This window comes from Coregonus clupeaformis, chromosome 10 (assembly GCF_020615455.1).
Source record: "Coregonus clupeaformis isolate EN_2021a chromosome 10, ASM2061545v1, whole genome shotgun sequence".
In the NCBI taxonomy this organism is placed as follows: Eukaryota; Metazoa; Chordata; class Actinopteri; order Salmoniformes; family Salmonidae; genus Coregonus; species Coregonus clupeaformis.
The window spans coordinates 61,730,010-61,743,441 of NC_059201.1; the positions used below are offsets into that span (position 1 = coordinate 61,730,010).

The 13,432-nt window shown below is 45.0% G+C and overlaps 1 long non-coding RNA gene across 3 annotated transcripts; it reads right to left on the reverse strand.

The window, feature by feature from the left end:
- Positions 1-3,651: 3,651 nt before the first annotated feature.
- Positions 3,652-9,167, reverse strand: LOC121560495. 3 transcript variants are annotated; one of them, XR_006661500.1, is made up of 4 exons: positions 8,949-9,167; positions 8,404-8,505; positions 7,277-7,467; positions 3,652-3,692 (listed from the first exon to the last, which is right to left on the reverse strand). It is a non-coding gene; the product is annotated as an uncharacterized LOC121560495 (long non-coding RNA). The 3 variants fall into 3 exon arrangements; XR_006661498.1 differs by having other exon boundaries at positions 7,277-7,470; XR_006661499.1 differs by lacking the exon at positions 3,652-3,692 and adding an exon at positions 4,985-5,019 and having other exon boundaries at positions 7,277-7,470.
- Positions 9,168-13,432: the final 4,265 nt, after the last annotated feature.

The window sequence follows — 13,432 nt, forward strand, 5'->3', positions numbered from 1 at the left end:
TTATGAACTGATCTCCAAAATCCCACCTCAATATTTCCATCAAAAAGGCATAATTGATCTATTTATACGTGGTCCTCTGTAGCTCAATTGGTAGAGCATGGCGCTTGTAACGCCAGGGTAGTGGGTTCCATCCCTGGGACCACCCATACGTAAACATGTATGCGCCCATGACCGTAAATCGCTTTGGATAAAAGCGTCTGCTAAATGGCATATTATTATTATATACGCGCACGTCTACATTTCCAACCACTTCGCCGGGAAAGAGCGACGCTACCGGCTACGGAAGAGACACCAACGGCCGGGTGAGTCCATTCAAAGCTACGTGGCTAATCTGAGGGATTTGGCTAGCTCTTGTAACTACGGGACACTTCAGGACGAGATCATCAGGGATCAGTTGATAGAGGGGACGTTATGTGAAAAGACATGGGAGAAACTGCTTTTGGAATCGGATAATTTACAACTAGATGGAGCTATTAAAATAGCACTCCACGTTGAAGCAGCGTTGGAATGCTCTTCAATGCTAACAGACAGCTCTGCAGCATACACTCGGCCCCCAGCCATTCTCACACAGCAGCTTCAGCCCGAGCAGGCGCACTACAACGATCACGCGCTGCGCACGCCCTCCCACGTCGATAGCTGCATGGACACAGACACCGGCATATCCGTGCAGCAGGCACACAGACAAACCAACAGAAGTAGCTGTGGCAACTGTGGGGCTAGCTCTCACAATTCAAGGGCTTCAAACTGCCCAGCCCGTGGGAAAATATGCAAGAACTGTTCAAAATACAATCACTTTGCGAAAGTGAGTGTGTCGTTCGGCCCCTGCTACTAGCTCTAAGTTGTCGATAAACCAAGTGTCAGACTGGGTCCGAGCCCGACGGCCTCAGCAGTACAACAAAATGCCCTCATTCTGGTCGGACCCCTTGCAGGTCAGTCGACAACTGGGGCCCGCCATATTTCATGATGAGCAATGGATCACGCTGGCACGCCAGCCTCCTCAGAAAAGTCCCTGCCCCTCGAGGAACACAAAGGCACACAAAACAGACATGCAGGCCAGAGACGCCACCGGATGGACCTCCTCCACCACTACCACCCGAGCCCCAGCCTCTGTGGGCTCCCCAAGGGCCAGATCCACAAGCGGTGGCGGATAAAGAAAGGCCTATGCGGGCACGAACTCGCCCTGCTTATCTGGGGGACTACTTAACCTCTTTTCATTCTTAGGCTCCGTTAGGTGTCTTAGTCAACCTCCAGGTTAATGGACTGAACTGGCTAGTTTGGAGAGTCCATCCGTTTAAGGGTTAATGTTTATTTCTTACAGGTATCACTCTAGGTTCTTGCCCTATGGACATTTTATATATGGTACCAGTCCCTGCTTTTGGAAAGGGGGGGAAATGTTATGTATGGTACGACGTGCTGTACGTCGTACTGTACGTTGTTATGGTTTACGACAGTGTGCTGCTTTACGGATGAATGGGTTGTCAGAATGTGTGGCACATGTCATTAAACGACAGAGTGATGTACAATGTGAAACTGTGCAGATGTCCGTTCTTCTACAGCTAGGCTAGATATAACAAATTTGACTCAAGTAAATGTAGTCATCCAAATAATTACTTGAGTAAGAGTAAAAAAGTACTTGGTGAAAAAACTACTCAAGTACTGAGTAACTGTTGAGTTACTTGAGTTTATTTTTTAACACAAGGCAACAATCAGACAGACAAAAATACAAAATAATCATCTTTAGGCAAATTATAGTTCATCCAACAATAAAATAAATTAAAATGAATTACAAAATAGCTTAAATTAAAATAATTCCGGTAAATTCAAGTACTTATCAAATAAAATAATAATAATAAAAAAATAAGCACAAGTAACACACATTTCCAAACCTTTATACTTTTTTTACCAGGCAGAACTAGAATGAGGCAGCCCATAAACTCTCATAAACTGTGTATGTGTGTGTCTCCACAGTGACAGAACAACAGAAGGAAACACAAAGATTTCATACCAGGTATGCTGAACAGAAAACTGCACACCAGAAGGAAGCGGTCAACATAAAATAATCAATAGGTGTTGATTAGGCCTACTCAGTACCTTTGTATTGCATGGCAAGCAACAGCCCTTTTTCTGTGTGCCTAGAAATTAATACTCTGATCTGTGATTAGGCCACACTGCACATCTCACTGAGCAGAGGAAAAGAGAAGCAATACACATCAACTGAAAAAGCACCAGTCCATGATAGATGGCCAAATAAAACAATATTGCAGGCCTAGTATCCCAGAACACAAATTAAGCTGAATGCATGTTCTCTAAAAGGCATCAGAGGAGAGTGATGTAGTTGTAGATGGGGCATTATGTTTACTTCCAGCTCCAATATCTAACAAGAAAAGTCAGCAAAAAAAAGTCACACTTGTCCCCACCCCCCAAGATAAGCAGCATAAAGCATGTATGATGTGTCTTTACAATGGAGTTATACATTAATAGCTCTGTGCTCTCTAGCACAACCATTACACAGTTAAGGGGATTACACGCTTTGCTCAAAAGCAGCTGAGAGAGGAGCAGCTTCCCCCATCTAGACTCCCACAGGCAGACAACAGATTTGGCAATATTCTAACCTTTAGGCTGACACTGGCCCTTTGACTGGTTGACTTCAGTCAACACTCCAGGAACTCTTTGGCACAGTAACATGAAAACCCTTTTATATTGAAGGCCCCACTGGGAGTTTGTGTGTGTGTGTCAAAACATGCAGAAACAAACTATTTCACCAAAGAATCGCTCAGTGATGTCACTATTAAGCTTCAACAGTAGCTGGCTCTCAAGGTTCTTGCTGTGAAGCTGTGGTCGTTTAGCAGTGAACATGAGTCCTGCATGACTGAAAAGTCTCTCACAGGCTGCAGATGCAGGAAGACCTGTGTTGACTTTGAGTGAAAGCTTCTTGATGCGAGGAAAGGTGTGGAGTAGATCCATACCTGCAGGGGACAGACATGAAAGGTACCTCTCCAGCTCTCCTACTTGTGATTTTCCCAACTCCATGGATGCAAAGAAGTCGTCTTCATCAGAGAGGCCGCTGTTTGCGCTGGTGACATCATCCAAGTCGGTGTTGAGGTGATTTCTGATGTAGTCAAGGCCTGTGGGTTTTAGGGCAAGATAAATCGTTTTTCAAACGAATTAAGTCTGCACATTATTCTTACCCTTCTACTGTATAGGCTGTCAAGCTGCTGATGTTTGACATTAAAAGCTACCTGAGCTTCTAACTATATTGCCACCCTGTGGTTTGTCACTGACACACTATAATCCTAAATTACAGTAATATTATACAGAGTTATATAGGTCAATGTCTACTGGTTCACATTTGAATTGATAAACAATTATATTTACCAGCATTTAAGATGTTCTCCTCTGTGGTACAGGATGTTCTGAATCTTGGTAGGAGTATTGCTGCTGCAATCAGCTCAGGCTCTTTCATGACGTCTCCAAAACGTTTCTGGATCCCTTGCTGCAGGGCGTGAACAAGAGGTGTACACATTTTGCAAGTTGACTCCAACCTCTTCAGCTTGTCCCGCAACTGGTAAGGTGTTGGCAGCAGGAGGCCCATATGCACAGATGATTCCCCTTGGAGGATATTAAGGACCATGGCAACAGGCTTCATCACAGCAGCATACTCGACCAAAAACCCAATTTCAGCTGGATTGAACCTATAAAAGATGTAACGATAAAACAATTACTTAAAGCTATTTCTGGTACAATGTGTTTATTATGCATTGTACATGTTAAATGCACAAATAAATAAAAATAAAATAAATTAGTTAAATTATTTCATTCAAGTCATCCACAATTGTCACACCACCATGCAAAGAAAACTTAGTTACTTGAGACAAGTGGAATCACCCATTAATCAGCAAGGCTTATTTATTTTTATTATTCTTTTAAAACAAAATATACATTTTGTCAACTTACATCTTTATCTTTAATGCTGTGCAGACATTGCGAATTGCTTGTTCTCCTTGCTCTCGGTGAATGCGCACAATCCTTTCTACAGCGAGGAACAGGGGAGCTCCAGCGTGTCTGATTGGGTCGGAGAAACAGCAGCTTGCATTCACGTTCCACTGTTTCATGAGCCATGGTTGACCTGCTGGTTTTATTCCAAAGAGCATGACACTTTGCAAAAGCAGACCGAGACAGCCTCTTGTAGGTTTCGTTTGCAGCTCCTCCTGCAGCAGTGGCATCAACTGTGGATATAAGATTGAGGAGATGGCATGCACACTTTTGCTGCCTTGGAAGTTGGTACTCAAGGCCTGTGTTGTCATCCAGAATAGCAGACACATCTTGACACTCCACCTCTGACTCACTCTGATCTTCTGTTGCATCATCAAGGGTGGAGTCACTCTCTTCTTGTACATTGATGGCTTCCTCCTTTTTCTCCTCACCATATAATCGAAAGGCCTTCAGGAAGTTTGAGCCACTGTCTGTTGTCGCCATGGTCACTTTTTCCCTGATGTGGTACTCAGAATGTATTTCCTCTAATGCAGCAGCACGGACATCAAACGTGTGCGAGCCTTTGACAGGTCTACAAGCCAATGCAGCGGAGTGCCTCTCCAGTGAGGTGTTGTCTATCCAGTGACAGGTGACACCTAAGTAGCTACGTTGTCTGGCAGACCAGCAGTCTGTTGTGGTAGCAACATAGTTCACAGCACTCAGCTTTTTGATGATTATGCTCTTCTTGTGTTTTGCAGCTTCTTGTATTCTTGTGCATAACGTTTTCCTTGTCATTACTGTTTGAGGTTGCAAGGTTTCTATCAAAGTCTTGAAGGATGGCGTCTCAACCACAGAAAATGGTTGGTTGGCCTCACATACAAAACTTAGCACCAGCTTGTCAAGCGTTGCTTGTGTTACCCGTCCTGGGGCAGCGAAGGCTGTGATTTTTGCATTTTTCACAAGAGTATCACTGGAAGAGGAGGACTTACGCTTTCTGTGGTTCTCTAGTAAGTCTGTGTACTTTGCCAGTTTGTTGGGGAGAACCCTCTGTGGATGAAAAAAAAATCTGTAATTTTCATCATACACGTCAACTATGACAGACAAATTGAGAAATTTGTTTCCAGAAAATCACATTGTAGGATTTTTATGAATTTATTTGCAAATTATGGTGGAAAATAAGTATTTGGTCACCTACAAACAAGCAAGATTTCTGTCTCTCACAGACCTGTAACTTCTTCTTTAAGAGGCTCCCCTGTCCTCCACTCGTTACCTGTATTAATGGCACCTGTTTGAACTTGTTATCAGTATAAAAGACACCTGTCCACAACCTCAAAACAGTCACACTCCAAACTCCACTATGGCCAAGACCAAAGAGCTGTCAAAGGAACCAGAAACAAATTTGTAGACCTGCACCAGGCTGGGAAGACTGAATCTGCAATAGGTAAGCAGCTTGGTTTGAAGAAATCAACTGTGGGAGCAATTATTATGAAATGGAAGACATACAAGACCACTGATAATCTCCCTCGATCTGGGGCTCCACGCAAGATCTCACCCCGTGGGGTCAAACTGATCACAAGAACGGTGAGCAAAAATCCCAGAACCACACGGGGGGACCTAGTGAATGACCTGCAGAGAGCTGGGACCAAAGTAACAAAGCCTACCATCAGTAACCCACTACGCCGCCGGGGACTCAAATCCTGCAGTGCCAGACGTGTCCCCCTGCTTAAGCCAGTACATGTCCAGGCCCGTCTGAAGTTTGCTAGAGTGCATTTGGATGATCCAGAAGAGGATTGGGAGAATGTCATATGGTCAGATGAAACCAAAATATAACTTTTTGGTAAAAACTCAACTTGTCGTGTTTGGAGGACAAAGAATGCTGAGTTGCATCCAAAGAACACCATACCTACTGTGAAGCACGGGGGTGGAAACATCATGCTTTGGGGCTGTTTTTCTGCAAAGGGACCAGGACGACTGATCCGTGTAAAGGAAATAATGAATGGGGCCATGTATCGTGAGATTTTGAGTGAAAACCTCCTTCCATCAGCAAGGGCATTGAAGATGAAACGTGGCTGGGTCTTTCAGCATGACAATGATCCCAAACACACCGCCCGGGCAACCAAGGAGTGGCTTCATAAGAATCATTTCAAGGTCCTGGAGTGGCCTAGCCAGTCTCCAGATCTCAACCCCATAGACAATCTTTGGAGGGAGTTGAAAGTCCGTGTTGCCCAGCGACAGCCCCAAAATATCACTGCTCTGGAGGAGATCTGCATGGAGGAATGGGCCAAAATACCAGCAACAGTGTGTGAAAACCTTGTGAAGACTTACAGAAAACGTTTGACCTGTGTCATTGCCAACAGAGGGTATATAACAAAGTATTGAGAAACTTTTGTTATTGACCAAATACTTATTTTCCACCATAATTTGCAAATAAATTTATTAAAAATTCATACAATGTGATTTTCTGGAGAAAAAAATTTTTTTCTTCTCATTTTCTCTGTCATACTTGACCTATGATGAAAATTACAGGCCTCTCTCATCTTTTTAAGTGGGAGAACTTGCACAATTGGTGGCTGACTAAATACTTTTTTCCCCACTGTATATTACTTTGGTCATTTTTCCTTTAACCCATTAATGTTGTAGGTGCGCCTTTTTTCAACAGTTCCCAATAGAAATCTGTACCGCACCTGCTGCTATTTCAACCTCTAAATGGCCGCCTATGAAAAGCCAAGTGACATTTACTCCTGATGTACCGACTGACCTGTTGCAACCTCTACAACCACTGTGCTTATTATTTGACCCTGCTGGTCTTCTATGAACGTTTGAACATCTTGGAGAGAAATGTGCCCTTAATGGCCACGTACTGTTGTAATCTCCACCCGGCACAGGCAGAAGGGCACTGGGCACCCCTCAGAGCCTGGTTGTTCTCTAGGTTTGTGCCTTTCTAGGCAGTTTTTCCTAGCCACCGCGTTTCTACATCTGCATCGCTTGCCGTTTGGGGTTTTAGGCTGGGTTTCTGCATAGCACTTTGTGACATCTGTTGATGTAAAAAGGGCTTTATAGATCCACTTCATTGATTGATTGATTGATGGTAGAATTGTCAAAATACCAGTGGTAAAAGGTGTGTACCTTGATGAAACCTCAAAATGGTACGTACAACGGATTCAAAAATGGACATTACATTTTACAATGACATCCTTCATTAAAAACACCTATTTGGTATCTCTTGTATACAAAAACACAATGGAAAAAAGAGTGGCAGTGACCCTTTAAAACACACCTTGCAGAATAAACGTGTCTTCCTTACCCTCTAACCTCTTTAGCCTAGATGACCGCCACGGACCCATCGGGGACGGGGTCCCAGACCGCAATATGCTCGAGCCCCGCCTCTCGGTGACCATCCCCCGGTAGGCAGAGGTTGGTCCCAGCACAGATTCTGTGCCCCAGGCGGCTTCACCAACAACAAGCGGGCCTGTGGTAGAGGACACCGTTCCTGACCTGCTACCAGAAAAAATGAAGGGAGAGAAGAGTTCCAAAAGGCACCTCAGCGTTTAACTACGAAGGTGTTACAAAGTAACCCTGACATTCAGTCTATGACAATTGTCCTCTGGCCTGGCATTTTGCTTAAGACAGTCATTTGTTCTTGAGGCCTGTCATCTTGACATTGAGCTTTGAGCAGTCCAGCTTCACAAACACTTTCTTGAATGCCTTGAACGTGTACTCCGGCTTTTGGGGGTGGCTGAGATTCAGAGCATACAGTGAGGGGAAAAAGTATTTGATCCCCTGCTGACTTTGTACGTTTGCCCACTGACAAAGACATGATCAGTCTATAATTGTAATGGTAGGTTTATTTGAACAGTGAGAGACAGAATAACAACAAAACAATCCAGAAAAACGCATGTCAAAAATGTTATAAATTCATTTGCATTTTAATGAGGGAAATAAGTATCTTGTCCCTGACATCCTTGGAGAGGTCTTTGGTCTTGGCCACAGCGGAGAGTATGGAATATGATTGATTGATTGCTTCTGTGGACCGGTGTCTTTTATACAGGTAACACGCTGAGATTAGGAGCATTCCCTTTATGAGTTTGCTCCTAATCTCAGCTCGTTACCTGTATAAAAGACACCTGGGAGCCAGACATCTTTCTGATTGAGAGGGGGTCAAATACTTATTTCCCTCATTAAAATGCTAATCAATTTATAACATTTTGGACATGCGTTTTTTTCTGGAAGTTTTTGCTGTTATTCTGTCTTTCACTGTTCAAATAAACCTACCATTCAAATTATAGACTGATCATTTCTTTGTCAGTGGGCAAACGTACAGAATCAGCAGGGGATCAAATACTGTTTTCCCCTCACTGTATGTCATGCCAAGAAGAATGGCAGAAGCCTTTGCAAAACTCAGACCGGTGATCACTTAAGGATGACGCCTACCTCCTCTGGACCATCACTCGCCACGGCACCCTCCTCGTTGATCGCATAGATTTGCTTTACATGTTGCGCAAGGTCTTGCAGGAAATGACCCCCCTCAGCTTCCTGTAGAATAAATAACACACAAATACAGACATTCTGTCAATGTGGGGAACACATTTTATTCCACCTGGATTACGACATGCCCTTATTTGTTATCAGATTGCAGTGAACATTCTCTCCCTCTCTCACACACTCACACACGTGATCGAATATCCATGGATGAAAATGCTTTATTGCCCCCACACGGTAGTCTTTAATGAGGCCACCTCCAGTAAAGCTGAACAATAATTCCTCACTGAACTCACATCATGACCCTGATATAGAATAAAATCACTGATCTCATTGGATTCAATCTGTGCATGTGAAATCTATGAAATCACAGACCCAAGTATCCTATATTAGCAAAAGGTGTACAATAGCACAGTGGGGCCCGTGGGCTTAAATTGCAGCACCGAACATCAGCCAGCTAAATACAAAACAGTGCATTTTTCCTGAGGATACTTTACCATCCAGCATGACCCGCAATCTGTCTGAAAGTACTCCTCCCTTGGAATGGAATAAGGACTTAGGGGGCTTAGGGGTGTCCTGCATAAACCTTGCCTCAAGATGCTTTGCGGTGAGCCTGTGGAATTGTTCATTGATCTGAAAGACAAATACTGAAATATCATCAAGCAAGGCTCATAACAAAGAGGTTTGTCATAGTGAAGACATCATTTGGCATTTTCTTTTTTGCCTGCCGACTCACCTGAGAGGCTTCTAAACAGAGCAGGCTATCTGTCTCAACACGGTTGATACGCTACTAGCTAGTTCGCGCTAATACAGACAAACCTAAATTAGCTAACGTTAGCTTAGCTTAGAAAGTAACCTAGCTAGCTACCTACTAGCTAAAGGTAGTATGACACAAATAAGGGGACGCGGAAACGTAGCGTGGGACGCCGTATTCTCGGCATATTCAACAGCGTTTAAATAATGCATTACCTTCAACAATGTTATCTTGTGATCAAGCCATCAATGTTAGGTGATTTTTGGTGATGTCAAAATGTTAGCAATTAGCAAGTTTGAAATTTCAGTGAAAATACTATTTTCAGCTTTTTGATGAGCTGTTTTGAGAAAGAAAACCTCACGTATTATCGCCATTCGGGCCCCAGTTGTTGGCCACCTTACTATTCAGTTCCATTACAAGATATATCCGTTCAATTTTGTTCAAGAGACACACGGCCCGCGTACCGGAAGTGTTTGACTAGTTGGCTAGGCTTCCGGTAAAAAATAATGAATTTCCTGTCCAGTTTTCATTGCGTGGCCCGGTGCGCCCTCTTGAGGACGATTAAAAAATGGTCCATCAGCTACAATGTCTCATCATTTGTCTTATAGATTCATCTTATGTTTTGAGAAAGTAGATAACAGTTTAAATCTAAAATATGAGTATTAATAATTTACATCAAATAAACCTTTATTTTCAGTGATGTGCATTGACATAAACAATGAAAACACTTGGAGTTTGTTGCAGAGATGCACTTGGAAAGTAAAGGAAGAACTACACAAGAGTGGTACCATATATATATATATAGCATTTTAGACTTATTTTTTTGTACAAATAAATAATTTCTTATGAACACAAACAATTAAATCTCGACCTCCATCCTTATATTGTCACAAAAATCACAATAATATTCCAGCTCCACCGCTACCTCTTGATCCCACTGCACACACCTGCAGTGGAACCAGTGCTGGCAGAAGTCACAGCACAACCATGGCACCTCGGATCTACACTCCTGAGAGGAGCTTGCAGGCGGATCACGCTCCCCGCAGCGAGCACAGCAGGTGGTCTTCTTTTATACCAAATAATAGATGGATTAATATGGTTTTACAAAATGTAGAAGTTCTTCAGCAACAATAGTAATTGATACAACTGAGAGAGAGAGAGAGAGAGAAAAACAGATGAAGTACCTGAGAGCGGTGCCATGGGTGGCGTGACCGACGTGACCGGTGGAGCTTTTCTCTTCCTTTTCTGTGCTGCAGTTTGAGAAAAAGTACTGTTAGACAGAGCATGTTTCATGAAAACCCTTTTCCACTATTTTACACCAACACCTCTGGAGGAAGCCGCAGAGGTTTTGGAGGAGGTGGAGATGACTTGAGGGCTGGTGCTATGCACTGTAGATATGTAAAGAGATATTCTGTTGTTTACATTGCTGTTGTATAAAACAGATAACAAACAGTCATTTTTATGTAATTTAACACGCGTTTACCTGTGGAGGTGGCGGTATTCAAATTGCAGGGGGCCAGGGACACCAGATGAGGCCGCTACGGTGGTGTGACCAGGGGAGTCTGAGGAGGCAGTTGGTCCAGAGGAGGCCGTGTTGGTGGTGACAGACAGGGTGGGTGGTGTGCATCGCGGTGGCGGTGGACAAAACCGCCGACGATGGCTTGGAGGAGCCGGTGTTTGTAACGGTGGGGTTGAGGGGCCGACGACGGTGTGGCCGGGAGAGTAGGCACGTGGCCTTCTGCAGCTGGGGACTCCGGCGGCTCCTACAGGTGTTGCACACCGGGAGGCACTGGCAGTGGTGATACAGCTGTCAGGAGTGGTTCCGGCAGGGGGTCCCGCAGAGGCGATGGCGCCAATGGTCTCATCCACGGCAGGCCTCTCCTGTGCCCTCTGTGTTCTGAGGGCTGCCCGACGCTCTTTCTCCTCTGTCTCGGCCCTCTCCTTCTCACCCCTCTCCTGCCACCGGCGCGTGTATTCCTCCCCGGTGAGGCACGTGGCGACCACAGCGACTCTTCTGTATCGGTCCATCCGATACTTCAGGACAGTAAGGATGTGCGCCAGGTCCTTCGCTATCAGCCCACCCTCTATTAGGGGGTGCTCTTCTAGAGCTAGGCCTGGGACTGGGACTGGAGATGGGGCTGAGGGTCCTCCTGTGGTCGCTGGGGAGGAGGCGCTGACAGATGGCACAGTGCTGCTGGTTCCAGGAGAGACGGTGGTGGGACACAGTAGGGACAGAGACAACATTAAACGGGACCCTTCAATGGCTGAAGGGTCAAAAAGGGAAGAGGCCACACTTATTAAACCCTTCCACCACATAGCGCATGTCCTTGCATCGCTGGTACGAGTAGCGGAATACTCTGGCAAATTCTGATTTGTTTACCATGTAGGAGTGGTCAAAATGGCTAAGGTCTCCAGCTACCTTGGAGAACTCAGCCTTTAAAGGGCCAAAAGTATGCCACGTCCAGCGGCTGCAGGACACGGGTGCAGTGTGGTGGAAGACAAAGAAGTAGAACCCCTTCCCTTAGTGCCGCCGCGAGAACCTCCGGGGTCCATGTGGCTATTGTGCCCATCGAAGAGGAGAAGGAGAGGGCGCTCCTTCACTGCATGCTTAATGAAGTGCAGAAACCACTTCCTGAACATGGTCCCCGTCAATGTAGCCACCGCTAGCCAAGGCTTGGGGGGGCATCCAAGTGTGTAGTGGCCACCGGGGAAACACTTGGGGTAGATGATAAAGGGGGAGGGGGGAGGATTGGGGGGACATCCTCCCCAGCTGCGTTGACGCAGGCCAGCACTGTGATGTGCTCCTTGGTCCCAGGAGCCTGCTGGTACACGTGTTTTGCGGGCCGGGAGCAAGCACTTTGTGCCTGCTCTGGTCGCTACGAAACCCAGACTCATCGCAGTTATAGATTTGTCTGGGTTTCTCCCTCAACCCACTCTCCTTCAAGTGCTTCTCATAAGAAGCGAAGAAGGTGTCCATCGTCAGACGCGTGCCACACTCAGCACTCCCCCTGTCCTGGGTGTCCGGCTTCCTCACGCGCAGGTTCTCGTGGCTCCTCCTGAACATTTCCCACCACCGCTTCCCCAGTGGTGGGATTGTTTCCCCTGGGTGCCGAAACCTACAATAGAATAGAATACATATAAGTGTCCATCCAGGATGAAAATGTTTGTTTTGGCATCACCATACACATCCACATTTACATCACACACATTGAGAACAGTCAGTCCACCAGTCTACATACATAAATACAGAGAACACCAAATACCTGCATATTTTGTCGGCGTATTTCATCAGCCTCTGTCTGGTGAAGGGGATCCCACGGCCGACGCAGTAGATACAGTACTGCACCAGAGAATTTTCATCCTCTGGTGCAAGCAACGTGGGCGGTCCACTGCGACAACCACGGGTCACCAGGCCGCTCAGCCTGTCCGCCAGGGTCTGCCGAGGTACACCACGCACCTTGGTAGATAAGAAAACCAAACTGTTACTAGCAGATAAACATCACATACACACGGTACTCTCCTAATAACAAAATAAGCCTAACCTTGGCAGCCTGGGGGATAGCCATCCCTGCCCAGCAGTCCTCCATGACACGGAACACGTCCACTGCTTCCTCTTGACTTTCTCCACACTGTGGTGTTAATACATGTACCTAAATAACTTGGCATACTATACACATTTTGGAAAGATATCTGAATATGTATACACATTTACATTTCACAGCCAAGGCATTGAAAGGTGATGAACGTTTACACAATAACTAAAAGTGTACCCAAGTTTTTTGTGTGATGTTATCTGTAATGACAATTAGTGTCCCAATGAGTTTAATATTGATGGATACATTGTACAATTTGACTAAATACTACCTCGATGTAGCTGTTGTAAGACGAAACATACCCAACAGTGATAGGTGTCAAACAGTTCACGGGTCAAAGTTCCAAATACATTTTTGCAGATTGTGCAAAACGCCTCCGTCTGATACGATAAAGCTTGACCACATTCCGCTGTTTTCGTGATATGTATTATCTAACGCTTTAAATGTTTTCCCTTTTTGCTGTCTTAGCACTTCTATCAACATTTAGCAACTAAGCTAGTAACATTAGAAAATCCGTTAGCTATTTTTCAGAGGTAAACAGATGGATATTACATGATGTGTGGTCTGTCGCGCAGTCGAATTTTAGAATACGCAGCGTGTTCCACTAAATGTGTACATATAACTTATTTGAAAA